Source organism: Agelaius tricolor, unplaced genomic scaffold, assembly GCF_023055355.1.
Source record: "Agelaius tricolor isolate 1412-34295 unplaced genomic scaffold, bAgeTri1.0.p SCAF_9, whole genome shotgun sequence".
Lineage (NCBI taxonomy): Eukaryota > Metazoa > Chordata > Aves > Passeriformes > Icteridae > Agelaius > Agelaius tricolor.
This window is the reverse complement of record NW_027269269.1, coordinates 47,221,622-47,249,367: the sequence shown is the minus strand read 5'-3', so window position 1 is coordinate 47,249,367 and position 27,746 is coordinate 47,221,622.

The window sequence follows — 27,746 nt, the reverse complement described above, 5'->3', positions numbered from 1 at the left end:
AGTGAAGGGAATTAAGTATAATCAGAGAATGATGAAAAAAATTTTGACACTCAAAAATATAAGCAAAATAAGATTTACTGTCTCCTGTAATGAAAGGTAGGGGATAATTGGATTTTGTAATGAAAGCAACTTTCTCTGAACCTGAGAATTCTTTGGTTAGAAGGATATTTCCAACAGCACTGAAGGAAAATGGCAGTTTAAAAATGAGCCAACAAATATATTCTAAGTATTAATTGTCAGTGCAATAAGTATCAGATGTCACTGTCCTAAGAATATCATAACAGATTACATTTATAAGTATCCTAAAGGAGAAGACAAAAATTCAATGGAAATATGAACTACCGTTACCAAATGACAATAACCTAAAAAATCAGACAAAATTATTAGTAAGATACTGCCAGAAATATTGAACTGTGGATAAATAGTCTCACATCTTCCTAGCCAATCCCAAATTTAGAGGTTTGGGATTTGATATCAGAACAAAAATTGCTTAAATTTCAATTATTAGTATTATGGACAAGAGATGTTATGAATTATTGAAATTTGACAAAGCCAGGCACCTGCTTATGTCGCCAATAAATATATTTCATCACTATGGTTGCAAAAACAAATAGTGACTAGCAAAATGTGGTTAAGTGAAATGAAATGATTGAGAAATGGAATGACACAGGGTCTGAATTGCATTAGCCTGCAGAGCGCTTGAGCAAAAGTGGATTTAACTGGATGAACTGGTGGAGTTTGTTGTCTTTACTGCTATAGCAGGATCTATTTTCTTCTAATTTAAACTGCAGGATCTGGGAGCAATTCCTACTTCCTTGTTCAGGGCCTTCAGTCCTTACTGCCACATCAGAGTGAGATCTGTTCTGAATCATCCCCCTCCTGTACCTTCATTTCCATCGAAAGAAAACCTAAACATGTGTGCATGAACTGAACCACAGCTTTATGAAATTCATCTGTCCTTCATTCTGCCCTTCCATTACTCTTCATTTTCCTTCAGTAAGTCCTTTAACACTTACAGAAAATAACTTACAGTCAACTATTCTATAATTAAAACTGACAAACAGAGAGGCAACTTCTTTGGAAGTTGAATGTTTGGACACAGTGGAGTGTAGTCAAAATTTTTTTTGATTTATAGATCCCCTAAATTTTTCCATTGATGGAAAGGACACTGTACAATAAATCTGGTCTACTGACAATAGACTCTTGTTCCATATTCACTGGTGGGCCACAGGTGGAACAAAATCTCATTTTTGCCTAGCAGGTTCCAGAGTAATTTACAATTAACTGAGGAGCACACTGGACCTCCAGTGCTTGACAGGAATTTCGCCACCGCCTGCAGTTTTATGGAGAGTCAGATGTTTTCTTTTGGGGGCAAATCATGCAGTAGGAGTGAAGGAAAGTTAAGTTTGAATAATGTGTGTGTTTTGAGTCTGATCCAAAGCACACTGATTGTCACAGGGAGCATTTGCCCACATATTCCTCTGCTAGCAAAGATAACTTTTATAAGAAGCAATCATTTTAATGACTCAGAGTATAAATGGATACCATGAGGTCATAAAGGTATTTCCTTTCCCTCCCCTGAAAATCTATGGCTCTTGCATGGCACAGCAGTTCATACTGAGAGCCAGACAGGCTGCTCACAGAGCTGCACTGCCATCCTCCATCACCTGCAGTGGCAGGACTCGGTTTTATGTGAGAAAAGCTCTATTTAAAATTAGTACATGTGTAGTGAATCCAGCAGTGATCCTGAGGCCAGGAAACATCTCAGCAGTGACACAACTTCACAGGAGAGGTGATGGGTTCTCTGTCTTGTAGTGACATCACACCCAGGCTGGATTTCATTGTGCACCCAGACTGTAAATGTGCACTTAAATTACAGGCAATGAAGTGTGGTATATATAAAAAAAGTAACTTCGGATTTAAAGATATGATTTAGAATTTATAAACATCTTGCTGAAAATAAACCCAGAGTTTCTGCTTTCTGTAAAATGATGTATTCCAACACTGGTGGGATTCATTTTTTAAATGAAATTGAAGAACAGGTGGAGTGTACTAAAAAAATTCTTTCTGACTCTTTGCCTGTGCTAGCAGAGGATGAGAGAAGGAAAAGTTACATAATTCCTTAGGACACGTAACTGAGCCTTTCCCAGCTCAGGGGTACCTGGATGCTGTGGATCTCAGTTTCCTCAGAGCATGTCAGTGTCCCAACCAAATTCCATCACTGTGCAGTAATGAATGGACAGGTTTTCAGCCTGTAGTATGAGATCACAGGTTTCTCCTAACTTAAAAATTGCTATAAATTACCCAGGAGCACCACGGCTGTTTGTTTTTTCAGCCGATGTGTTCATCCCTGAAGAATGTCTAAGAGCTATAAATAACCCTTAACCACCTCATGATTGAACTGGTGGAACCAGAGCCAGCAGTAGAAGCCAAATGCTTTCACTATACACCATAAGTATTCTTCTCAGTAAAATAAACTCCACATACTTCAGGACTTAAGGCACAGAGGCTCAATCCAATGTGAGGACAGCTTGCTTTGGTAAATAATCACATTTTGGGAAAAAGCAGGATAAATTTCATGATGGGCAAAAGTGTGCTGACCTTAAGAGACATTTTGTGTAAGCAGAGGAGTTACATCATTGGGTGTCAGAAGGATCTAGACTTGAATTTCCTCAGGGGATGGAGCCAGTGTCATTTTTGGCCTTTGCTGTCCCACCAGAAGATGGGAACAATCCCTGCATTCCCAGAGCCCACTGGAGTAGCAGCTTGTGGCAGCAGTTGTTGAACAGGTTTAGCTGAGCTTGGAAAATCCACAAATCTCATCTGTTTGAGGTCAGAGGAGCTGATTTGGACAACAGTTACGCACAGCCCACTTTAGGAGTTTATCTCGCTTTTTCAAAAGCCCAACAAATGCAAGGAACAAATTTCAATTCCATCAAGTGCAAGAACAGAAAGAATTCATGCTCATAAACACAGCATTTCAGGATGTCGTATCGAGGAGTATATGTTAGCAATTTAAAAAATCCAAGGTCCCAAATTAGAACTTTACTCCCATTTATCAGTGAATTACTTCACTGGGAGCTCTACTAACCCTCAAGCAAGCAGGGCCTGAACCGAAGAGTTTACAACCTGAATTAAAACCAGCAGCAGAACAGAGGCAGCCAGGAAAGCCAGGGAAGGAGAGATATAAGTTATTTACATAAATCAGCTCTGGAATGAGTTAGCAAAAACCTAACAGCAGGAATGCTTTGCACTCCTTGAAAATAACAGACAAAGCAGGTCCAAGTGAAAGCAGGATCGACCTTTGTTTAACACTTTGAGATCTAACTGTGGGAGGTTTTTCTTCAGAAGAAATGAGAATCAGCATCAAGAATCAATATAAAAAAATCCCTTCAGAGAAAACCCAAACACCACCAGGCTCCACCCATTCACAAGAGGTCTTTTTTTTTTAAGACAGATAAAAACAGGTTGTTATTGCATTTAAAAGCTGAATTACACTTTGTGAACAGTTCTGTACTGCAGCAGACTTCTGAAGAAGGGACATCCCTCCCAGCAGAGTTCTAAGATGGGATTTGATGTTTTCTATTGGTTACTTTTTTGGGGGTAAGTGAATATAGGATGATGTTCAATTTTATTATTTCATAGCTTCTAATATAATTTTTAGGTAGAACAACTCTAATTGATTTATAACTGCATATTTTTGTTATCTGATTTTTTATTTCTTTTATGGGGATGACATAAATATGGTTCTTTCCCTAAAAATTAAAAAAAAGTCCTTTGTGAAAAGAAGTGTGGCATTGTCACAGATCCTACATTCACTCAGAAAGTATAAACATAATGGATACATTTTTAACAGGAATTTTTAATTTCCTAGGCAAGCTTTTTTACTTTTGCTTTAAAAAGGGTAATTGTGAAAAATTTTCATCAGCTGGGCAATTTTTCTTACAGATAAAAACAAATCTTCCTTGTGAGGATGGGGAGGCCCTGGCACAGGGTGCCCAGAGAAGCTGTGGCTACCCCTGGATCCCTGGATGTGTCCAAGACCAAGGTGGATGGGGCTTGGAGCACCCTGGGATAGTGGAAGGTGTCCCTGCCCATGGCAGGGGATAGGATGGGATGATCCTTAAGGTCACTTCCAAACCAATTAATTCTGGGATTCTCTAAAACAATCTGAACCACGACATGGTGACCATAGGGTCATAACCCAAGGGTTGCACACATCAGGTGAAGCTTTACAAACACACAGCCAACAGAGAGCACAAATACAACCCCAAATTTACAGGGGCTGCACTTTTCCATGGAAATACACTGTGTACCAAGATAAGCTGAGAGTTCTGTGTTCTTGTAAAAAATGTGTTGGAAGCAGCTTTTTTTTGGGACCAACCGTCATGGAAAAAGAATCCAACTGAGGTGTTGCAGTTTGAATTTTGTTGCATTTCTTTTTTTGGCGTTCTGGAAGGAGGGAACAGGTTTAAATAAACATTTTGATTTGGGTTCTGCAGGGTTTTAGAATGCTGCTCTGTGTGGACACTGACGTATTTGGACTTTACATAAAGATACTTTGCCATTTTTGAAGCCAGATCTAACCTTTGTATCAACAAATCGTACACAAAACCTTCAGTCTGAGCCTCAAGGTAAGAAAACATATACTTAAAGGGATTCTTTGTATTTGATTTTAAAAATACTCTCATTTACAAGCAGATTTTGAATGCCTGCCACCAACTTTGAAAATAACCTTTCCATTTATTTCAAATGTTCTTAAAGATGGGTCTCTTCTAGCAATCTATAATGATCACATAGTATCGAAAATAATGGACAATCACATGCATTATAAGGTCTGAGTAAAATCCACAAGAGGATTTACAGTTAAGGGTGGACTTAATCTCCTTCAGAAGGACTTCAGGGCACTTAGACTGTATTTTACGTAAAAATCAAATTTACACCTCATGCAAATGATCTAAACAAGTGAATAGAATGTATTCAGTCACAGGAGTTTATTTCAGGCTTTTTGGATGCATATCAAGTGATTACTATGGAAGGATTGATGAGGAAGTGATTGTCACCCACTGCTGAGGCCACATTTCAAATCCTGTGTCTAGTTTTGGGCCCCTCAGAAGAAGGACATGGAGGGGCTGGAGCGTATGCAGGGCAGGGAACAGAGCTGGGAAGGGGCTGGAGCCCTAGGAGAGGCTGAGGAAGCTGGAAAGGGGCTCAGCCTGGAGAAAAGGAGCCTCAGGGGGGACCTTATAGCTCTGTACAACTCCTGACAGGAAGGGACAGCTGGGGGGGTACAGGGACAGGAGGAGAGGGAACAGCCTCAGGCTGGGCCAAGGGAGGTGCAGGGTGGACATCAGAAGGAATTTCTTTACAAAAAGGGTGGTCAGGCCTTGGCAGGGGCTGCCCAGGGAGGTCTGGAGTCCCCATCCTTGGAGGTGTCCAAGGAAGGACTGGATGTGGCATTCAGTGCTCTGGGTTGGGGACAAGATGGTGATTGGTCAAAGGTCTCTGCAAATATATTTTGGGAATGTAAGCAATCCTTTCAAGATTAAAGTGGCAGATCTGGTCCATCAAATCTGATGCAAAAGTGTATCCTTAATATTTTGTTGTTTAATATTTTCAATTGACTCACAATCACAAAGGTTGATGAATAAAGTAGCAATAACAACACAGCATCTGTATCCTGTCCCTGAGATCAGTGGATTTTAAACAGACATCATCAAAGGCCTGATATTTACACCTGCTTTTCTCACCTGTGCTGTGCACTGCTTTTCCTGGAAAACCTGGACTTAGAAAAAGCTGCCAGTAAGGCAAGAATAAAAGGACACACATCTGAAAAAATGCTCCCAAAGCTGGGAACATAAATATGTTAATATTCCCTTCATCTAACATCAGATGTGGTTTCACAGCTTCAATTCTGGATCTCATTTGTTTGTGGAAAAAATGGATGATTTCATTATTCCCAGATTTATATAACTTCTATTACCCCAAGGCAGTGGCAAGCCTGCATTTGAGACTCTTGTCATCAACTATCAATTATTCTACAATTTATGAGATGCTTTTCTGTAGATACTCATCCAAAACCTGGAAAAGTCCATGGAAAAAAAAAATCCCATTCAATTTAAAAAGCTTCTCTTGATTGGACTCTTGTCCAGGATATTCTGTAACAAGAAGTGCTTGAAAACTCACACTTGCTGAAAAAACAAAAAATCTTCCCTGTGAGGGTGGGGAGGCCCCGGCACAGGGTGCCCAGGGAAGCTGCAGCTGCTCCTGGATTCCTGGCAGTGACCAAGGCAGGCTGGACAGGGCTTGGAGCACCCTGGGACAGTGGAATGTGTCCCTGCCCTGCCATGGCAGAGGTGGAACTGGATGAGTTTTAAGGTCCCTTCCAACCTAAACTACTCTATGATTCCATGAAGTTTCACAAAGGTGAGAACAATAGTAGAGATATTTCATAGTTAAAAACCTTCAAAACCTTTACCATTGTCACTATTGTCAGATTAAGATTTTTTAAATTATTATTACTATTTTTACTAACCATTTTTTTTCCAAGTCAACGGAAAAGAATTTGTAATGATCTCTCATCCATAGAAGCTGGAAAACCTTAAAGCTATGCTTTAAAGCTATGCTAGACCAAATAAGTGATTTCATGAAAACTGAAAGCATGGAAATATCTTCTCTTTTGTCTAAATGTTACAGATTAATATAAAATATAGAAAATTCATGTCATTTTTAAACCAAAATACTTTAGTGAGTTTTACTTTGCTGAAAAAAAAGCGCACCTGAGTTTCCTCAATACACAGCCCTTTCCATCAGAAAGTCTTTTCCACCAAAGAAAGCCCTGACTGACCAAAATATTCCTGAGAACTACAAACCCTGGGGAAAACCTGGGATTAGCACAGCTGGTCAGAGCATGGTGCTAATAACACCAAGGTCATAGGTTCCATCCTCTTATGGCACATCCATTAAAAAGTTGCATTTGATAATCCTTGTGTATCCTTTCCCATTCAGAATATTCTGTGAAATCTGTGGAAAATTTTTCAAGAGCTTAACTTTTTAAAGTAAAAGTGAATTTTCACAGGAAAACCTGAATATATTGGATCAAGAGCAAATATTTGTCACATAGGAAATATCACTGAAGTGTCTTACAGAGAATCTGCACTGGGTTCCTGATTTCCCACTGGTTTTGGCGTTAGTACTCCAGAAGTTAGCGCAGCAGCAGAAGTTTCCATTCCAGCTGAATCCTTAGAAAACAGTTCTTAGAAAGGGTGACCTAAAGTGCCATGCAGTCATTAAAAAGAATCACAAGAAACTCTGGCAGCAAATACCAACAAAACTGGAATAGTGGTGGTCATTGAACAGTCACTGTGGACTTCTGTAATTTTATAATTTGAGGGTTAAACTTGTGTAACAATTAACCTCTTTCCTGTATAATACTAATTAAGCAGTTGAATCTAAATCTGTCTCAGTGCTGATAGCACAGCTACTGAAGATGTACATTGTAATTAACTCGAGTGCATTCTGGATTAAACATGCTTCCCAGATTCAGTTTTTCTGGCCTTAATCACCTTTTTTACAGGGTAAACAGCGTGAAGACTGTATTTCCCAGATACTCCTAAAACCATTGGGAGCATTAATATTTTGAGAATTAATATACTCTTTATATTTTAAACTGAATTTGGCAGTGACTTCTGAACTGTGTGTAAGAGCACTCTGATCTTGTAAGAGCTGAGTGTCTCCAATGAGCTGGATATTCCCTGGTTTTAGTATTTCCAATGAGCCAAATCCTCAATTTACTACAAAAATCTATTGAGGGGCAAATTTATAAATACTGGTGAAGGTGATTTTCACTTTGTTCTACAGAAAAGTATATACAGTTACAGAAAATTTGATAAATTCAGAGGTAGTTGGGTGAGAGGAGTGTTTGAAGAGTGACTGAATTAAAACCATTTTATACAGGCAATCTATCCATCTATTCTGAGTGCAGGTCTAGTTTTTTTCTGTGCAGTTTTGCACAGTGATAGGTCACCTGCAATTACAAGTTCTCCTAAAAATTACCAGGAATCTCAAGGCAATTATCTTGTCACTGGTGCAAAAAAAATCACCCAAACACACACCAGTCTATTTTAGTCAATCCTCATAACAGTGACTTCACTGATGAAGAAAATGAGAATGTAATACCACTTTTCCTCAAGAAACCTTGCTTTTACATAAACTTCCCTGATCAGAGGAATTCTGTTCTGTGCCACCCCTCACTTGTGCACCCCAAGAGTGATTTCCAACCTTGGCTTTCCCAAGACTTGCGGAGCTTTCCAAATGTAAATCCAAACCCATCCTGCTCTCTACCAATTTACAGTAAATTTTTGCATAAAGTGACCTTTTCCCAGCAAGCTTGATGACAAACATAGTGTTATTTACACCCTGGTCATTTTGAGCAGTGTTCCTTTAGACTGAAACCATTTTCCTCCATAAGTGGGGATGTCACTGCATGAAACCACAGTGACATCAATCATTTGCAAGGCAAAGGATGTGGACAGGCCAGACCATTCCAAATCCTCTCTCAGAAAAAGTGGAGTTTCTTCTCTTTTCTCTTTCAAGAAGTTCTATTGTATGGCAAATACCACCACCACAGAGGTATGGAAACTTGTGCTTCAAATCCACAGGGAAAAAAAAAAGCCTAAAAAGAAAATCACTATCAATTTACAAAATGCGACCTGAAGTTCTCTCATATGATTAGGATTTCTGTTGTTGGCAATCATCCTGTGAGTGGTTAATAAAAAGCAGGGTTTTTTTTCCTTTTTTTTTTTTGGCAGCCTTATTTAGTGCTCTGTTTATGCCCTGATATGACAGTTCATAGAGTACAAGTTAAGGAAATATATTTAAAATGCAGCTGTGGATTTCCTCAGTATTCCACCTTCCAGCAGAGCAGGAATCCAGACCTTTAGCAGATGTAAACAGCAGCAGTGGCTGCACAAATTTCTGACAGGCTGTCATATACTCTCAGGACCTAAACATGGTCTGGGGGCTCCTTTCTGCATTTTAAAAGAATCCCTGAGCTCAAAACACAGCAACCCACTATAATAAAAAGGGATGCATGAATTGGAAACAGAACACAGGTTTTAATGAAAAAAACCAGACAAATTCAGTATTTTACCTCAGTTTTCAGTCAATAAACTGATGTTTAAAGGGTGAGCAAGAAGAAGTGAGGATCCATTATACACATGACTTCTTGCTTCAGGCCCAGATAAACACCCTGCACTCAGCCTGGGACCATCTGTCAGGGCTCAGGATCCACTGCTGGGTTTGGGTTTTCAAGCAGGGTTTGTGAGAGTGAGCAGAGCAGAGCATGTTCAAGGCGCTCTGCTTCTTCATCTGAGGAAGGCAAAAATTCCTGCCATTGTCAAAGAAAATGTGCTGTGAGAGGATATCAGTAAGAAATGCCCACTTTCTTGGCATCTCTTTTGATGCGTTTGCTTTGGCAGGGGAGGATGGCACTAAAGGAACTTAAATCCCTTTGAAGAAAAATGTATTTTTAGAATAAACAGAGCTGGGTGCAACACTTGCCCAGATGAATTTGCAAGGTTAATACTGCTCCACATATGTTTAAAGTTTCGTATTTCCAGACTACAAAGCAGTATGGGAGCATGACTAAGTGGTATCACCCTGTTTTACTAATAAAGATAAAACTCCACAGTGATTACTGACACAAAACTAACAGAAACTCTTTAGCAATCTTTTTTTTTTTTAATGAGAAAGTGTGTGATGATCAAAAGATACTGGAATATTAGTGAAGAAGGATGAAGGAATGGATTTTTACTTTTTTTATTATTATTATTTTCACTCTGGTTTAAACATGCTTATCTGTGCTTTGCCCTAAATAAAAAAACTGTATTGGAGGGCACCCCTCTCTGAGCCTGCACTGGGATCTGTACCTACAATTCAGGACAGGATTTCAGCAGCAGAGTGGGACAAGTGCTGATAATTTAGGGGAAGGAAGCTATTCTCAACCTTAAACCCTTCCTACATTTTCCTAGCATGATTTTGATAAGTATCAGCCACAATGAAGCAGAGAGCAAACCTGCCTTCGGGGTGTTTATTAGTTCCATACAGCAATTAATAATTTCCATATCTTGATGGAGAATCTTAGCACTGGTGGTTTCTCCCACCTCCATCTTTGTGGGAAAAGTATGGGAGACTTGGGCTAGTTAATTTATGGAATTAATGGCAATGCTTCCTGAATGGATTTTCATAAGGAAGTTGTCAGTTGAAGCTGATTAATCTCATTTTAGTTGATATGAATAAAGAGGACTCAGGTTTACTAGCTTAAAGGGAGAGAGTCTAGTGAACTCCCAGTTGTACAACAATACAGAAGTACAGTAACTAGAGGATATTTAAAATAATACAGGCTTTTATGCTTTTGAAAGAGGAAAGAACACATGCAATGAGCTGTTCAGCCCCATGATATCACTGCTGTAGAATCCAACACTATTCAAATGAATTTAACTTTAAATGCAGTAAGGTAATTGCTCATCTCTGCTGAAAAGGGCACTTTGAATGAGATAATATGGATTGCTATTAAACCTGAAAACATGCAGACATTGTTATTCAGCCTTTAAATGATCATGAATGACTGCCCAGAGGAGTTAATGTACAAAGAAGAGGGTCAAAAATGAGAAATGTCAGCTAAAATGTGAATTTAGGGTATTCTGTGAACCCCCCCACAGCTGACCAGCTCTGGATGTCATCTTGCCTTCTCCTTTTATTATTTTCCACCCTCATGAGTTGATTCATAAGTGAATTCCAAGAAAAAAAAAAAAAAAAAAAAAAAAAACAAAAAACCACAAAACACTTTTCAACAGGGCATCATTAATTTATTTCCTGATGGCTCCTGTGTGGTTCCCACATATGCTCTGTGACATGCTCAGTTACACTGAGCTGAGGCCAGAGTGCTGAAAATGCTTTGTGGTTTGGTTATTTGGTTAGTTTTCTCCCATAAATGACCTTTTAAAAGAAATGCAACATGTTCTGAAGTCACTCTGGTATTCAGGTACCTGAATGCCACCTGTATCACCACAAAGAATTCAGCCGCTCAGCTTCCCCTGAAACCAACACCCTGAGGGTGGGTACATATGTTTGAATGACAAAGGAAATAAGTGGGTTTAGCATCCTAATGCCAAACACTGGAAGGAATGTTTCAATTGACTGCCACTGAGAAAATTAGAGCTACAACTGACATGTTAAATGTACCTAATATGACCAAGGTTCTTAACCAGCACTTGGAGAAATTCAGTGAAAAGCTTTCCGATTGTCTCTCCACCTGCAGGACTGACAAAAGAGTACAGCTGAGCACTGGATCTCATCAGGGAGAAGCAGCAGCAGCCTCATTGTTGGTGAGAAGGCTGTGGAAGCAGTTCCAAGAGCCCAATTTCAGGTGGCATGGCAAGGCTAAATTCAGCAAATCAGGCTTTAAGAAGACATTACCCACATTACACATAAACTGACCTGGGTGACTTGCATGCGTAATATCCTTTTTCCAGGAACAATCATGTAACCCATGAAAGGGGCATTTTGTAACTGTAAAAAAGCTCCACTATTCTGCAAAGAAAATAATAAGAGGATTAAAAAGCTAAAAAAAAGAAAAGCCCAAGAAAATTACCCTTCTGTGTGGAAGGTGGGTGTTGTGATCTGCAGCTCATTCAGAGGATTTGCCCTCAGAGGCAAGCCTGCATTACTGGCCAAATACTCACTTAAAGAGGGTTATTTCAGCTGAAATAAATAATTGTACACATTGGCAGCAAATGAGTTCAATTAAACCCGTAAAATGCAAAATACTCCGGAAGGTTATATCGACACACAGATAATAATTTGCATCTCATTCTTGACACATATAATAGCAAATTTCAGTGGCCATGGCAGAGTTCAGGGCAAAGACTGCTGCTAGGAGACAGCTCTTCCTTCTTTCCTTCTCCAAGCCTACAAGATTATTTCTTTATCCTTCCTCCCTCCTCATCTGCAATTAGAGAAGCAGGAGCTTCATATCACAGTGGTTGAAGTAAACTACCACTAATCTTTTAATTGAAAGTAAATGATGGAGAGATAGCAAATAAGCAAGGGAAGCTGGAAAACACAGCTTCCCTATGTCCCTGTCACTCCACACCTCATCAGCAAACAGAGAAGTATTAACTGCAGAGTCCCTAATCTGTTCCATTAAGGCAGGATGCTGAACCCCTGAGGAGAGCTTTAAAGCTTGACCCACACCACTGCCAAAAGCTTTCTTCACTGAAAGGGTGGGAGAGGTTGAGAAAAGTCTCAGAAAGGCCTGGAGTGCTCTGGAGTGAGAGGCAGAACCCAGGCAGGCAGAAAGTCACTTCTCCCTGTCCTTTCTATCCTACACCAGCTCCAGCCCAAACCTGGTGGTCATTTTCTGCCCTAAACTCTCCCAGGACATGACTATGGACAAGCACCAGTGGCAGAGCCACATTTCAAAGAGAGTTTATCTTGGAAATTATCAGATTGCTTCTTAGGATATAGATTTTCTTTGTTCTAAAGTGATTTTTCACGTGTATGTACATTTACTCATATACTTATGTTTCATTTTATATCAAACTACATTTAAATCATCACTATTTCTATTAAAAAACAAAGTGTTATTTGAAGTCATTTTATTTGGGCCATAGTTTAGTATTCCCCAAATTTGATGGCATAATTTAAAATATTCAATTATACAGGGGGAGACTGTAGGAGCTATTTTGTTCTTTTGTTTAACATGCACTTTTAAAACTCCAGCCATTTTTTAACTCTCTTGAAGTTAGCTGGCTGTATTTCTGATCTCTTAAATTACTTGTACGTTTTCTATTCCTTTTTACATTCACTAATCCCTTAGATTTAATTAAAATTTTTGTTTAGTCTCAAACCAGCCAAAGGCAGTAGTTTTTTCTATGCTGTTTGCTTTTGGGAAACATGGCTCATGTGCCACCAACACAGAAGGTTTAATTTTATGAAAGAAAAAAACTGAAATTGCAAATATTAAATATTTGAAATAACTGCTGAAGCAAATACAGGCATAAATCATAACGCCAGAAGTAACCACTGTAGTGACTGAGGCTGATCTCTTGTACAGCACACATCATAGGACATTCCCAAATTAATTATTGTCTATTATAAAATATTAGACTTTGATAGAAAATGCTGGTGGTGAAAAAGCCAGCACAACTCATGTGAGGGTAGTCCAGTGATGGATTACCTTGATTGTGAAAAACCACCACTCACTGCTGAGTCATTTTTTGCTACATTTTACCTCAGTCTAAAATGGAGAATAAAAGTCTTCATTCCTGGAGATCTAGAACATCTTGAGGTGATTCCTTCTCTAGAAACAAGGGGTTCTTCCTGAAAAAAATTAGATACAATTTAACAGGATTCTCCATTCCATCTTGGCAGGAACTGGAGCAGGTCCAACAAACACCTTCCTGGCAATTATCCAAAAGCTTCCAGGTGAGATTCCTATTCAAATTTCCCCCAAAAATACAATTCTGAGATGTTTGACCCTTCCTTTACTTCACTTTCACTCCTTTCTGAAGTAATGGTAGTTAAAATGGTGAGGCAATGTACAAAAGTAATGAAGTGTTACATTGTTATTGATCAACTTTGAAATTAAGCATGTCTTACACAGATGAAGAAACATTTGCACGAAGTACCTATTTTTTACAAAAATATTACATTTCTGGTCTGCAAATTCAATATATGTGCTGGTTCTCTGCCACTGCACAAATCTAATTTGGGATGTGATCTGTTTATGTCTAATGAAATCAAGTTTGCAAAAGCAGAGTGGCTCCAGCTTATCTGTTCTCATTAATGCTGAAAGACATTCAGTTCATAGGCTTTGATCTGAACTATTTAAGAGCATGTTACACATGAAACACTCTCAGTATTAGATCCTGTTAAAACTGAAAAGTATTTCATGTTCCAACCACTATAAATGACAACAGGCCAGTTAAAAGTCTTTTGTTCCACTGCTGAAATAAAAACTTCTTTAAAATATTGGAGCATCACTGTTTCAAAAGAACTGAAATTCTTGTAATTAAAAGAAGTGGCTTGTTTCACTAGGACACTTAAGAAGGTACAGATTGAGGACTTCAACTTTAGAGTAAAGCAAAAATGCTCTTTTTGATTCGATTAACAAAAAAGGGAAAATAATGCTAACTCTTGATTTTAGCTGCCCAGATATTTTGTCTTCCACCTCCAGACCTGCTGATACATGAATGACAATGGTGGAAACTTCAATGCTCTTTTCCACCAATACGAAGTAGGGGCAGGAGTTGTGACAAAAGGGCCTTTAGTGGCTCTCAGGGCACGGAAAAAATGGGAATTCAGCAGTGTTCAGCTGTTATTTCCCCCTAATTTAGACACACAGGTTGTGTACACCTACAAATCACAATATTAAGAGGTTTCTTGACACGGATTCAGTTAAATAAACCTTTGCACTCTTTGCTCCACACCACAACTGTGTAGCATGGTAAGTCTCAAATACCTGTGATTTTACTCTGGAAAGAAAAAGAACCTAGAGGGGGAATTCAGTATTCAATTTTGTATATGCAAAAGAGAACTTCTGGCATGAATCTTGTTTTATTTACACTCTGAACAGGAGTCCAATGTGTATTTTATTTGTATGGCCCAACAGTCTGCTGTGGATTTTTTTTTTATTCTAAGAAATGATCATCAAAATAGGTTATTTTAAAGGAAGTATTTACATGGCTTAATTTTTCAAGCCTTAAAAGTCTGAGTAGAGTTTGAGCAAAGGCAGCAGTACCTCTTTAACATGGCAGCATTATGGAGCAGCAAACTGCAGTAATTTGACTATTTAACTTATTTCAGTGGTCAGAGGACTCTGCAGCCTAAAAAGGTAGGCCCAAACTGACTGAAACTCTCATTTTTTTGACAGCAGATGATTTTTGCAGTGCTATACAATTAATGTGCCTATTACGTAATCCCACATATTTATGGTACCCGCCCAGCTCCCAGGGGCCACTTGTTTCCTGACAGATGTCCAAAACTCTTCAGGTTTCTTCCAATGCTGTTACACCTTCAACATATTGAAAATTTGAATAAAATTCAACATATAACAAACATGATGTAAATAGAGGAGCTATTACCTGCACACACAGAATTGCCCATTCCATTCAATTAAACTATTTTCAGCTGTCACTAAATTTTCAGCTCATGTCTCAGGTGAGATGTTCACATCTTTTTGAGTTCATTCTGTCAAAGAATCCAGAACAGAACCCCCTGAATTCTCATACATTTGTAAGGACATTTTCCAACAGAAGACCTGGCATGAGGACAGCACCTTTCAGGACTGGAACCTCCAGTCACATATTGGCTAATGCACAAGAATTGTGAGTACAGTAAAATGTAACAGCTTTGTACCTCGTGATTATGTTGGGAATAGTGGTTTTGCTTGAACAAGATAAAAGATAAACTATTTTCCTTATTTAATTTCCTGATAGTATGAATTAATTCAAATAGAATAGTGATATGATTCAGGAAAAACTTACTGATCTGAGCTGTTTTTGTTGATTTTTCTACACTCCTGGTATCTGTGTGAGTTGTATTCTCAAATTTGCCTTGGCCACCTTAAGTAAGGAACAACCACAGAGCCTGAGAAGAACTCATGTATATTTAATTACAAAAAACCACTTTGCAGTCTTTTACTGACACCCAGTGGTCAGAGAGAGAGGGTTGGTAAGAAGGAGGATAAAAGAACAGCCAAACATCGCCTGGAGACAACTCAGAGGAGGGTATTTATCTCACTGGAGAAACAGCTGTTTGATTAACTGGATGAAAGCACACATGGAACTTAAACTGGGGCTTGCAAAATCAGCAGGTCAAGCTCTGCGCTTAGCTCAACTTGGGAAATATCTGGTGTACTCAACAGGAACCACATCCAAAGGATGGATCTAGTCCTGCAAGAGGATGTGGGGTTTTTCAGGCTTGTTCCTTCTTTTCTTGGCCCACAGCACCAGACATGAACAACCCCTCCACCGGAAAGGACACCAGAAACCCTGAAAAGAAAAACAAAACAAAGAGACAACTTACAGTGTGATTGTTGTTCAGGATTTCTGAGTAAACTTTGTTTATGCATTGCAGACCCACATTTCCATTAAAATTAAAGCTTTCTCTGGCCTTTTTCTGCACAGTAAACTGAGCTAGCTGATCAGCTAAAGCTCTGCCTTGTACAAGCACTGCAGCTGTCCTTGATAATAAACAGAGCTGGATGCTAACAGGCAAATCAGACTTACTCTGATTCCCAGCTCAATTCCAAGCCTCTGATAAACAAGCAGCTGAAAAATTCCTTCTGCTGTTCCCTCAGGCATGGTCAGGCACAGGGGGCATTTGCTTTTCCTCTCAGCAGAGGCACCTGGCAGGCAGGACTGGGAACAGGTAACCAGCCAAATGCAGGAGGAATTGACAGGGAATAAAAATGTTCTTTCCTGAAATCCTTGCTGTCTGCATGAAGGTACTACCACACAAAATACAGAGATCCTCAGAGAACTATACCATCATTATGTTTTCTGCACAGTGATGATGGCATCAGTGAGGTCATGGCTGCCACTCACAGCTCTGCCAGACTACAAAGAAAAAGTGTGGGTGTCATTTCCATGCCAAAACACATCTGCAGTGAAAACACTCTGGCAAAAGGATAATTGGGAAAGCCTCCTGGCAGCACAGAAGACTTGAATAACAGGTGTGGACAAAGCATGTTGTTGAGTGTAGATAAATAATTTTTCCAAAATCAAATGGAAAACCCCCAGAAACAAACTTGATTGTAAAACCTACCTGGAAGCTCGGGACCAGCACACAGTTACAGCATCAGATGATGCACTAATAACAAGTTACTTTTTAAAAAAAAAATTTATATTCCTGAACTGTAGACCAGCAAAAACTGCTTTTCACTTCCCACATGAAGTCCTCAGGCACAGGAATACACCAATTTTCTTTGGACAGGGAAGTAACAAGAACATTAATTTGTAATGCAAATAGTGCAAACACTTTGCTCCCTTTCTAATGCATTATATTACTTAAACTTAACCTTTTATTTAAACTTTGTGTGTCTTTCAGAATACAGATCACAGAAATCAGCTTTCCTTGAACTCCAAATGGGGAATGCTGTAGGTGCTGAAAACCTACTATTGCATCAGAAATGGAAATAAAAGTGCTCCCAATGACATCAAACACTAATTCCCATGGAAAATCTCTGCTGAGATGTCTCTTCCTGACTTTCTTGCCAAACTTCAACATACAGATGAATGGAAAGGCTGAGAAATTTTGGATTATTCAGCCTGGAGAAGGCTTCAGGGTGACCTCCAGCAGCCTTTTAGTACCTGAAGGAAATCTACAAAAAAGATGGAAAGGACTATTTCACAAGGGCCTGAGTGACAGGATAAGGGGGAATGGTTTTAAACTGAAAGTGGGCAGGTCTAGATTAGATACTGTGAAGAAATTCTTGGCTGTGAGGGTGGGCAGGCCCTGGCACAGGGTGCCCAGGGAAGCTGTGGCTGCCCCTGGATCCCTGGGAGTGTCCAAGGCCAGGCTGGATGGGGCTTGGAGCACCCTGGGATAGTGGAAGGTGTCCCTGCCCATGGCATGGATTGAATGGAGATGAGCTTTAAGGTCCTTCCAATCCAAACCATCCCGTGGCACGATGAGTCTATGAACAGAATGACCAATGAATTGATACAAAATTTGATTTCCCACTTACACTTTTTCTTCAGCATTTGATGCATTTTAGGACTTAGAACCTCTCTTACAGTTTCACAGGCTTGCAGGAAATCAGAGGTGACATTTTACAGCAAACTTTCCTCCAAAGGTATTAATGAACTTAAAGAATTCAAGCCATCATTATTTTCTTTTGCTCCTGCTCATCTTACAATGAGGAATATTAAATGTTTTTTCTTATGTTTCTTAAAAATTCAGGTTTTCCAACTCAATGTCAAAGCACAGAGAAACCCTTTCTCCACCCTTGAAACGAAGCCCTTCTTCAGCCTTGCTCCCTTGCTTGTCCTGCCCTTTCTAAAAGACTAAAGAAATAACTGAGTGATGCAGCTTGGCTGCTGTTCAGCTGAACTCAGGGACACAAGAGAGAGAGTGCAAGTGTTCCCAAATGAAAGGAAGAGAAAGTACTTCTAGATTGTACAAATAATCATCATTAGTTGTGTTTTCCGGTCAGCTGCTGGATCCAAAGGTTTATTTCCTCAGGAAGATGAATGAAATTGTGGAAGAATGAGGCACTCTGACAGTTCTAACAAGCCAAATTTAATCTAAAATGATTTTATTCTCATCTTCAAGAACATGAGGCCCATAAGAGAGGTGCTGCTGTCCTATAGAATGTCACAATATCCGAACTCCTCCCTATTTCTGTCTGGAGAAAAATCTTCATCTGCAGTCTCAGAGCTGTGGCTGAGAATCTGAGCTGGAACTACAATTTTCCTCACCTGCTTGTGAGGTTTGCACCCACAACCACAGCACACCACAGAAGCTGTAGATGTGCAAAATCACTGAAGGAGAATTCCATACAAAGTCATGAGCTGTAAGAGAAAGCAAAGACATATTTTGGCAAGCTGAGTGTTCTGGTTTGCTAAGTAGGCCATGTTTAAAAAGGTTATTTTGCATATTTACAGAGGGCAAGTAGATACAAGCTAATAAGCCCCAAATTTTGAAGAAAAGCAAGACTCACCACACCAATTTGGAATCTGGCCAAAGCCCTAAATGTTGCATTGCTCTCTTGAGTCTGTAACCATCTGACCTTTATGAATGCTGGGGCAGCACAACCTTAGCAAGTCCATGGAGCTCTGCCAGTTCCTAACAGTTCTGGCCCTCAGATTACATTTATTTTCTCACAACCACTGCAAAATTCAAGGACTACTCCATGCAATTTGGTGGGGGGGCAGAAAAAAAATCAGCATTCAAATGGTCAGAGCATCAAGTCACAGTGTGAGCTTTCAAGAGGGAGATCCTACAAGACTGTCTAAATGTGCTGGCTAAATCTTGGCTCTGCATGAGGTCACAGTGAGGTCACACCAGAATTGACTGTGACAGAATTTTTAGCCCAAACATTCCTAAGGAATGCTCAGAGTTTCCTTTGAATATTCCCGTGAATATTTAAATTCCTTTGAATTCCAGCCTGGTTTTTTAGCCAGCGAGACAAAATGTTTAAATTTATCTCATCCTGGGGATATAGAACAGTCACACATTTAATGTTTGCCTCGCACTACACACAGCTGATTAGCAAGATAATGCTCCTAAGTGCTGCCTTTGCTTTTCCCATTTAGACTGCCCTAGGAATTTGAGGATGCTTGGAGGGAAACCTGCCACTCTGCCATGTTTCTGTTTTGGACAGGAGCAGGAGACCAGCAAGAAAAGAGATGGGGTGCTGCAGAAACAAGGTTTGTGACTGGATAGTTTGGCTCCCCCTCACTTTACTGGTGCCTCTCTCTCACATAAACCAGGCTCCATTCCAGTCCCATTTCGTGTTCCACTGCTAACTGTGCTGCAAAACAGGCTTCCAAATCCCAGTGTAGGTTTTATAAATCATGATAAGGCTGAGGAGTTAATTTTTATTTACATAACATTTCAGGCTATCTACATAAACATTTTTAAGTTGTGTGGAGGAACACACTCTTCAGCTGCCCAGCAGATGATATGCTGCAAAAAAATTTTGGGCCACAGGATGCCAAAGTCAGTGCAATAATCAGTGAGCTTGGTAGTTGTTTCTGAGGGCTTTTATTATTCCAGTGTAGGCTCTTAAGTTGGTGTTAGATGCTTCAACTGCCACCCCTGAACTTTCAAAAAGAAGCAGTGAATTCCTGACTCCATTTTAATTCAGCAGCTTGAAATTCAATTTTGCAGATGGAAGGAGACATTCCCTTGCATAGGGAGCACTTGAGACATAATCCTTGCTGTGTTAGCCTTTATCACACAATCTGAGATAACTGCAGCTCACAGTCTACAGGACTCAAAATCTCAGCAGTCTCTTCTAAGTAAGAAGAAAAATAGAGCAAAAAGATAAGCCAGGTTACAAACTACATGTGCTCAGGGAGTCACCAAGTAAATTCTCCCAGAAGTTATAGAGATATTTAAATCTTGGAAGATCCACTAAGTTTTAACAGAGATACATATTCTCAGCATTTGGGAAAAGTTGGGAATATTTCTTTCACACTGGCTGAAGGCCAGTTACCAGTGGAATTCCAGCAGGATTTTGTCCTGGGATCTATAGTTTCATAGAATCATCAAGGCTGGAAAACTCACCACAACTCAAAATATGTGGGTCTTCTATAACAGTGATTGAAATACTTCCAAACTCCCAAAGTAAGCTTACAAAGCCTCCAAGTACTCAGATATTTCAGCATAAATTACAGGCAAGTCTCTCTAAAACCTAAGTAATTATTTATGTGTGTAAATGTTGTATTTGTGAGTAGACAGCATTTGCAGAGCTAGAATTTAATCAGTTATCAATGTTTTCCTGACCATGACACCTTCCAACTGCAAAAATACAGGTTTTTCAAAGGGAGTGATTAATCCCTGCTGTAGGAGGGAAGATGGAGAGATGATCAGACATTTCCTGCATTTGATTGAACAAAATGAAATAGTGTGATTCTCTTCATATGAAACAAACATGGCAGGCCACCACAGAAAACATGTCTTACATGAAAGAATTAACAGTGCTGGCAGATAGGGGTTTTTCATTAATAAAGGGGGAAAAAGGCCATTTTGCCCCCCCCCCCCCCCCCCCACAATTTCAATACACCAAAGAGAAGTCAGACAAAGAGAAGTCAGACAGGGGCTTGGAGGACTCTTTTATCTGCTGAGAGATCAAGAACAACAATTGGAGGCTTGAAGGTACTGCAAGGTTTTTAGTAGCACAACTGAAACAAATGTTTCACAACAACAGAAGAATCACAGATGGCCTGGAATGAAACAGAAATTTTGCAGAATTTAGAATGTAGCAGATGATCACAGAACTTTCACTGCTGATATTATCATTAAAAAACTCTGATAAAACAGATTTCCAAAACCTGCTCAAAACAGTGCCCATGGTAAAGGATGTAATCCAGTGAACCATTATCAGCTTTTTTCCACCACCTGTTAGAAGGCGAGTGCACCACGAAGATAAACAAGCAGAGAACTCAGAGATTGCTACACCCAGAAAGGAACTGGTGCTGTGACAAGGAGGTCAAATTTTAGGAGAAAGGCACAAAGTCTGGCCCAATAAATAAGGATGGCAGTGAGGTACATCAGCCTTGCCAAGTTTCTCTGAGCAGAAGTGATTTAGGAGAAAACTTTACCCTGATCCTAAAGAAATGACTGCACTTAAGATCAGTGTGTGTTCATGTATGGAGGAATCTTCCCCTTAACCTGATTTCAGGTAAGTATGAAAGGTCTTAAGGGTCTTAAACAGAGATCTGAGAAAATTTTGATTACCTACAAGCTGGGGAAAAGAGGACAAGAGAAGAGTTTACTAATGCCCCTTCTGAGGCATGTGCTCACTAACTTTCCTTTTATGAGACAAAAAATGTGGGAGGAAACCCTAAATGAGAAGAGTACTTCTTACTGCTCACTAAATTTTTGTCCAAAAGTGAAAAGAAAATCAGAGACCTTGAGGCCAGCCCTTTCTGCCTTTCCTATTTCTGTTATTTGAAACACACAATACACAAATCTTCAAAAAACATTACTTTACTCCTTAGTAGCTACTTGATTATTTCTTAAATCTATTTGTATATTTTTAGTCACTTTTGCACATTATGAAGCAGAGCACAGGGTTTTCTGCATAACAATCATTACCCGATGAAAAAAATACACATAAACACAGTTCAGATGCCTAGATATATTTTTTCTTAATAACATTTTTTTTCCCATTTTACATTATCTTAATGCAAGACTATGCTTTTTTGAGAAACTAAGAAACGTATCAGGTGTCACATAAATCTGAAGTGAGAATCAACAAAACAGAAGACTTAACACAAGGTTGCAGTTAATTTAAGATTGCTGTTCATTGCCAATTTTCCCCATTTATTGTGCTTTCTCTTCCAAATGTTCCCTGGGTTTTTTCATTCCCTCTAGAGTAATTTCTGTGTTCATCTTTGCCAGAACACTCGAAATTCTGTCTACAGGCCAATATTTTTTGTTCTTCTGGGTCTCTCCTTCTTTGCTTTGAGGCTTCTCTCACTGTTTTTGGCTATATTAGCACGGATTTAAGAACTGCACACCCTCTCTTGACAATCTGTTCAGAGCTCAGGCAGTGCCCAGGGAAGAAGTTCTGCCTCCTGTGCAGGGGAATTCCTGGGCACCAGTTCCTGCCTGTTCCTCTGGTGCCATTGCTGGCACTTTGTTGAGAGAAACTTGACAGTGATTTCTATGCAGATATTTTGGTTTAGTATTAATAATCCTTTGATGAATTTAATAGCAACTGCCACTGCAGCAAGGTTTGTGTTAAGAGTAAACTGCACTCAGTCAGGGACTGGGCATCACCCTGCGAGACAAAAACCAAGTCCCTGGTCAGCCATATGGCAGAGCTACCATGCAAAAATCCTCCAGACCCCACAGAAGTTGCCAAGTACAGATCACCTGCAGCTTGAGTTGGGGGGCTGACATAACAGGGCAGGTCCCATCATATTACTTTCTGTGAATTTATTGTTTCTTGCTGAAGTTTAGTCCAGCTTATGCCACATCTCCATTTTCAGGCTTAGGCACAACAGCTCTAAATCACACAGCTATGAACATGAACATCTGCACAAACATATATAAACACGGAAAAACCAGTCCTTTCCCATCACTCAAAGACTCTATACCCTATTTTTACACTGCTTTTTTTCTGCTACAGTCTCCATATTTCTGCACCAGAATGACCAGTGATTCTTTTAAAAGGGACAAACCAACCCCAGTACCCTGTATCTTACTCTGAGGGACTCAGGCCCAGAGCAGGCACCCCACCAGTACTCCCTACAGGGAGCAGGATAAAAGTTCCCACTATGAACACAATAAAAATCTAGGGCTCAAAGAATCCTATCAAGGTCACTCCATCCAAACAAAATACCCAGCTGTGAAAATACTCCTCACACATGGCCTAAACACCCCTTGGATGCACTAAGACCCAAGAGACTGGACTTAACTGCAGGTACTAAAATTTACATGTTGGGTTTTATGAAAAACTTACAAGAAATAACATAAAAATAAAACCTGATTGTACAAGACCTTGCTTGTTGCAAAGTATAAAAGAAATGAGCCTCAACTTCACACAGGTGTTATTGACTGCAGTAGAAGTGTAGAATATATTTTCTATTTCTTATCATCTGTTATAAACATTTAAGTTGTTTCCAAACATTGCCTAACAAGTGCTGTTAATGTAACATTTTCCAAGGGAAAAAGGTTCATAAGCAGTTTTCAGGAACCTCAGTTAAAGCTGCCCATGTCCATGATCCCAGCAATAGAGCCAACAAAAGGATGCATTTCAGGAAAGGTACACATGCTCTCCAGAGTACTGAAACACTTCCAGCATGTTGGAAATGCCCATGACAGATAAGAGATTTCAACCCATTTGCTGAAAGCCTTTGGAAAAGACAGAGAATAGAGTTGTTAAAGGAAAGTGAGTGCTCTTTCACACCTCTTTCAGCACAGCGCCTTGGACAATGCAGCTATTTAGGAAAACAGGCTTGTATTTTCTTGTCCAGTGCTTGTTCCATTTGATCAACAGTGGATCAGGTGCAGCAAACATCTCATTTTACACCTGTGTTGGACAGAAACATTGGCCTTGAAACACCTGTTAGAGCTGTTTCAAGATCTTTCCCCTGGACACCAACTCTCTCAGCTGCTAGTAATTAGAAAAAACAAAGCAGAACTACCACATGGACACGGGCCCTGGGAGGGTGGAGTGCCAAAGAAAGCAGCACAAGTTTTACAAGGATGCATGTCGTATTTTTTCCCTTGGCAGCATAACCTCAGGACACCAGGCTGGATGCCAACTGCTCCAACTGTCAAGCAAACAGGATTTGCTACAGGTTCTTCTAAGCTTTGATCACCTATTTCTGTAAAATAACTGAGTTTGTAAATATGGTTACAGAGAGATTCTGTGGGAAAAGTAGTGTTACAAATTTTGATCGAGTGGGAGATGCTGGTTTTAAAAGTTTTTTGAAATTGCAGACTTGCGTTAGCAATTATTTATTTACCATTGCAAGCTGTGTCATCTAGCTGGCCTTTATTTGTTCCTGTAAAATACTTCAGAGAGCATTTTTAGATTATGAAATTAATGCATCTGTAGAGGATTATCTATTTCAGTAATGTCATCTGTGTGCAACCACAAGATTTACTGACTAGAGCACATTTTCTCTGGCAACATTTGGCCTTTCTTGCTAAGATTCAATCCAATTAGAATTGATTTCATATGGAAAAATATGATCATAACAGGAGAAGAGCCAATTAGTTATAAACCCACTACAGATAAGGGTTGAAAATTCATGATGAGATAAGAAATTCTGTTCCTTAACAAATAAGGATGGCAAAACTATACAGAATGCATATATTAATACAGGACTGAGGTGTATTTAAATCCTGTTCTGTCTGATGAGTGAAGGAAGTGATGGGCGTGGTATCATTGCCTTTAGCACCTGGGAAAATGTGATTTTCTGAAAGGTCCAGTACTGTCAAGAAGCTGGGATTAATCTCACAGGACAAGGTTTTGTGATTTTTTGGCACCAGTTTTTAAGGTCCTGTTCACGTCTGTAAAGATTTTAAAACTCCTTGTTTTGGCTATTGTCACAGAGGGGGAATAGAGAGCAGAAAAGAGCCCAAAAGGCAACTTGACTTCACAAGGGGAAGTTAAACTACTGCATGGAGAAAGACTCACAATTTGATAACTTTATCACTTGTGCAGCAAATCCTACCACATCCACAGTGCCACTGAATGCCATTCTAAAACAAGCTCGGGGAAAAGATGAAAGAGCTGACATATCCCCAAAGATTTAGCAGGTTCAGAGACAGAAACCAGCCTTCTACATGAGAATAATATAAACAAAGCAGGTTATCTGCTTACAGTGATTCTCTGATGGAGGGCAACAATCCCACCCAGCTGGCACTACATTAAAATGAATTTAATCATCCAAATAGAGGATGTGGATGCTTTGGGAAAGAGAAAATCTATAAATGACACTTTCAGAAGGGCACTTACTCTCGGTTTCTTAAGCAAAAAGACTCTGCTTAATTTTTTTTAAGCACATGAAAAAACAAAATGTTGGCCAGTATAGAATGAGAACTATTAATAATTTCAGGTTATGGAAAGAAAGGACAGAAGAGAGAAGATCGAAAAAAAATTTTACTTTGGTACAGTCTGAGGTTTCGGTTTAATGTTAAAAATGTTGGGGGTTTTTTACCTAAAAATCAAGTTGTGCTTTGTTTGAGCTCCACTTCTCAACAACTAGGAAAGTATTTTATGAAAACTCCATCCTAAATTATTTGAGGCAGAGTTCACATTATGAACTTTAGGGTCAAATGACCTTGTCTTTACCAGTTGCTTTGATTTTTATCTGAAAAGAAATTACAGATGCAGTCAGATTACTCTCAACAGTTTTAAATTAGAGGACTGTGGGAAATGTCCCCATTTCTTGTGGCTTTTGCTACCAGAAGCTACATAACCACGGTTATATAGTTAGAGACAGAGGAGGAAAGGACAGAGGGGAGATCTCAATGATGGACCTGATTTTCTGTGTCTTTGGGTCAAGAGGAACAAAAAGCTCAAGCTCCACCAAAAGAAATGAGAAATGGGGTGATTTCCACAGCTTTCCCCAAAAATGCAGCAATTCTGTGCATTTCACAGCCACAATAAAAGCAGAAAGGCAAAGACCCACACAGCTGAGTGCTGCTCCTTTCCACCTCTTTCCCCCTCTCCTATCTCATCCTGGAAATTGTTTTTGCTCTCTGCTTTCTCCTGGCTGGTGGCCAGCGTGAAGGCCCCACATCTGGGGCAATGTCTCACATTGCTTCTCTTTCTTTCCTCAGCAAAACAGAAACACTGAGACCAACAAGGCTGGGGACCACCCTGCCTGAGATCTTCTCCTGCAAGTGTTTATTTCTTGGTTTTATTTTTGCTTTAGCGCAATCCTGAATTCAGAAGCTTCTGCCTTCATGAGAGATGCTCCAAGTCCAGAAATCTCCACTAGTTCATTGAACCAAAGCCACTCCACAGTCACTTGGAGTTTTAAAAGCAGTTTATTACATTTATAATAAATCTTCGTTATTACTGCAGATTAGCTCTCGTTGCACAAAAATAATAAATAAAAACATCTGAGGAGCAGATGATTCCCTTCAGCCCTGGTATATAAGACAAGGATACCGGCAATTGCACAGACCTCAACTTTGTTCCTCTCTGCTTGGCTGCAGGGACTTCTGAAAATCATAAAGAAATTAAAAACCTGCCAAAATGAGTTCAGAACCTCACGTTTTCTACACCAGATTTATTGTCCCAGCACAAGCCTGCTCTGGATTCCAGCTGTGGGGACAATAAAAAAGCCCCTAATGACCTGGATAATGGATATGAGAAGGGACCAGGGAGGTTACAAATAATCTTCCCCTCAGCCAGCTGCACAGCCAGCCCTGCCTTGGGACTCTGCAGGTGTTTGACTGAGCCCTAGATTTGGGAGGGTTGCTTGGTTTGTTTGTTTCCTTCTAAAACTGCAATAACTTGTACACTTATTAGCAATTTTGGAAGATGGTTTTGTCAACCATTTGAGGTCACAGCTCTTAATTTCTGTGCAATAATTGGACTCTCTGAAATAAACTTCACAACAAAACCAAGCAAGCATTTGTTCTCTTTCCTATTTCTTCACCTTTCTCACTGTATCCTACAGTCCTGCTTCTATTATTTACTGGTGTTCACAGTAAATTGAACAAATTACTAATGGAATATTTATGGAGTTTACAGTTGGACGTGATGGTCTTAAAGGTCTTTTCCAACCTAAATGATGTTATGATTTCTATTCCACACAGCATTTTCTCTTAAACACAGTAACATTCTGAGCCAGGATCCAGGCTCCACTGATGACTGGCTGATATCTTACAAGCTGAGTATGATATCAAAATTAATTTACATTATTGTTCTCTTCTGACAAAACCAGCTAGATTTCTTGCCTGATGAAAATGGATGGAACACACAACCTTTTACATAGCTCTTAACATTTATCTTTTCAGTCTGGCTCTAATGGTTAGGGCCTGAGTGGTGAGGCAGAATTTACCCCTTGTCCTATCCTAAAAATTCCCTCTCAGCTCTCTTGTAGGCTCCTTTCAGGTACTGGAAAATCCTGTAAGATTTCTCCAGGGTGAATAATCCCAACTCTCTCAGCCTGTCATTACAGAAGACATCTTCTTTCAGAGATTTTCTGTGCTTCTGTTCAGAATAATGGTTTCAATTTTAACTTAAATTGTTTAAATAATTTACCAAGGGAAAGAGAAAGCAAGAAAAAGACAAATCCTTTGGAAATGCACAACAGATGCACCGGTGCATGTTGGGACTGAGGCAGAACAGACTGGGAGCTGTCATCACCTCTCAGAGCCACATTCCTTCCCCAGCTCATGTGGCCCACACCTGGGACACGCTTGGGAAGCTCCCAGGTTCAAAGCAAATGCTTCTACCTTTGTTCCTGCCTGCAAGTCTTTTTAATTTCAGCATTCTCCCTCCTTGTCATCACTCTGCTCTTTCACTAGGAGTGTCT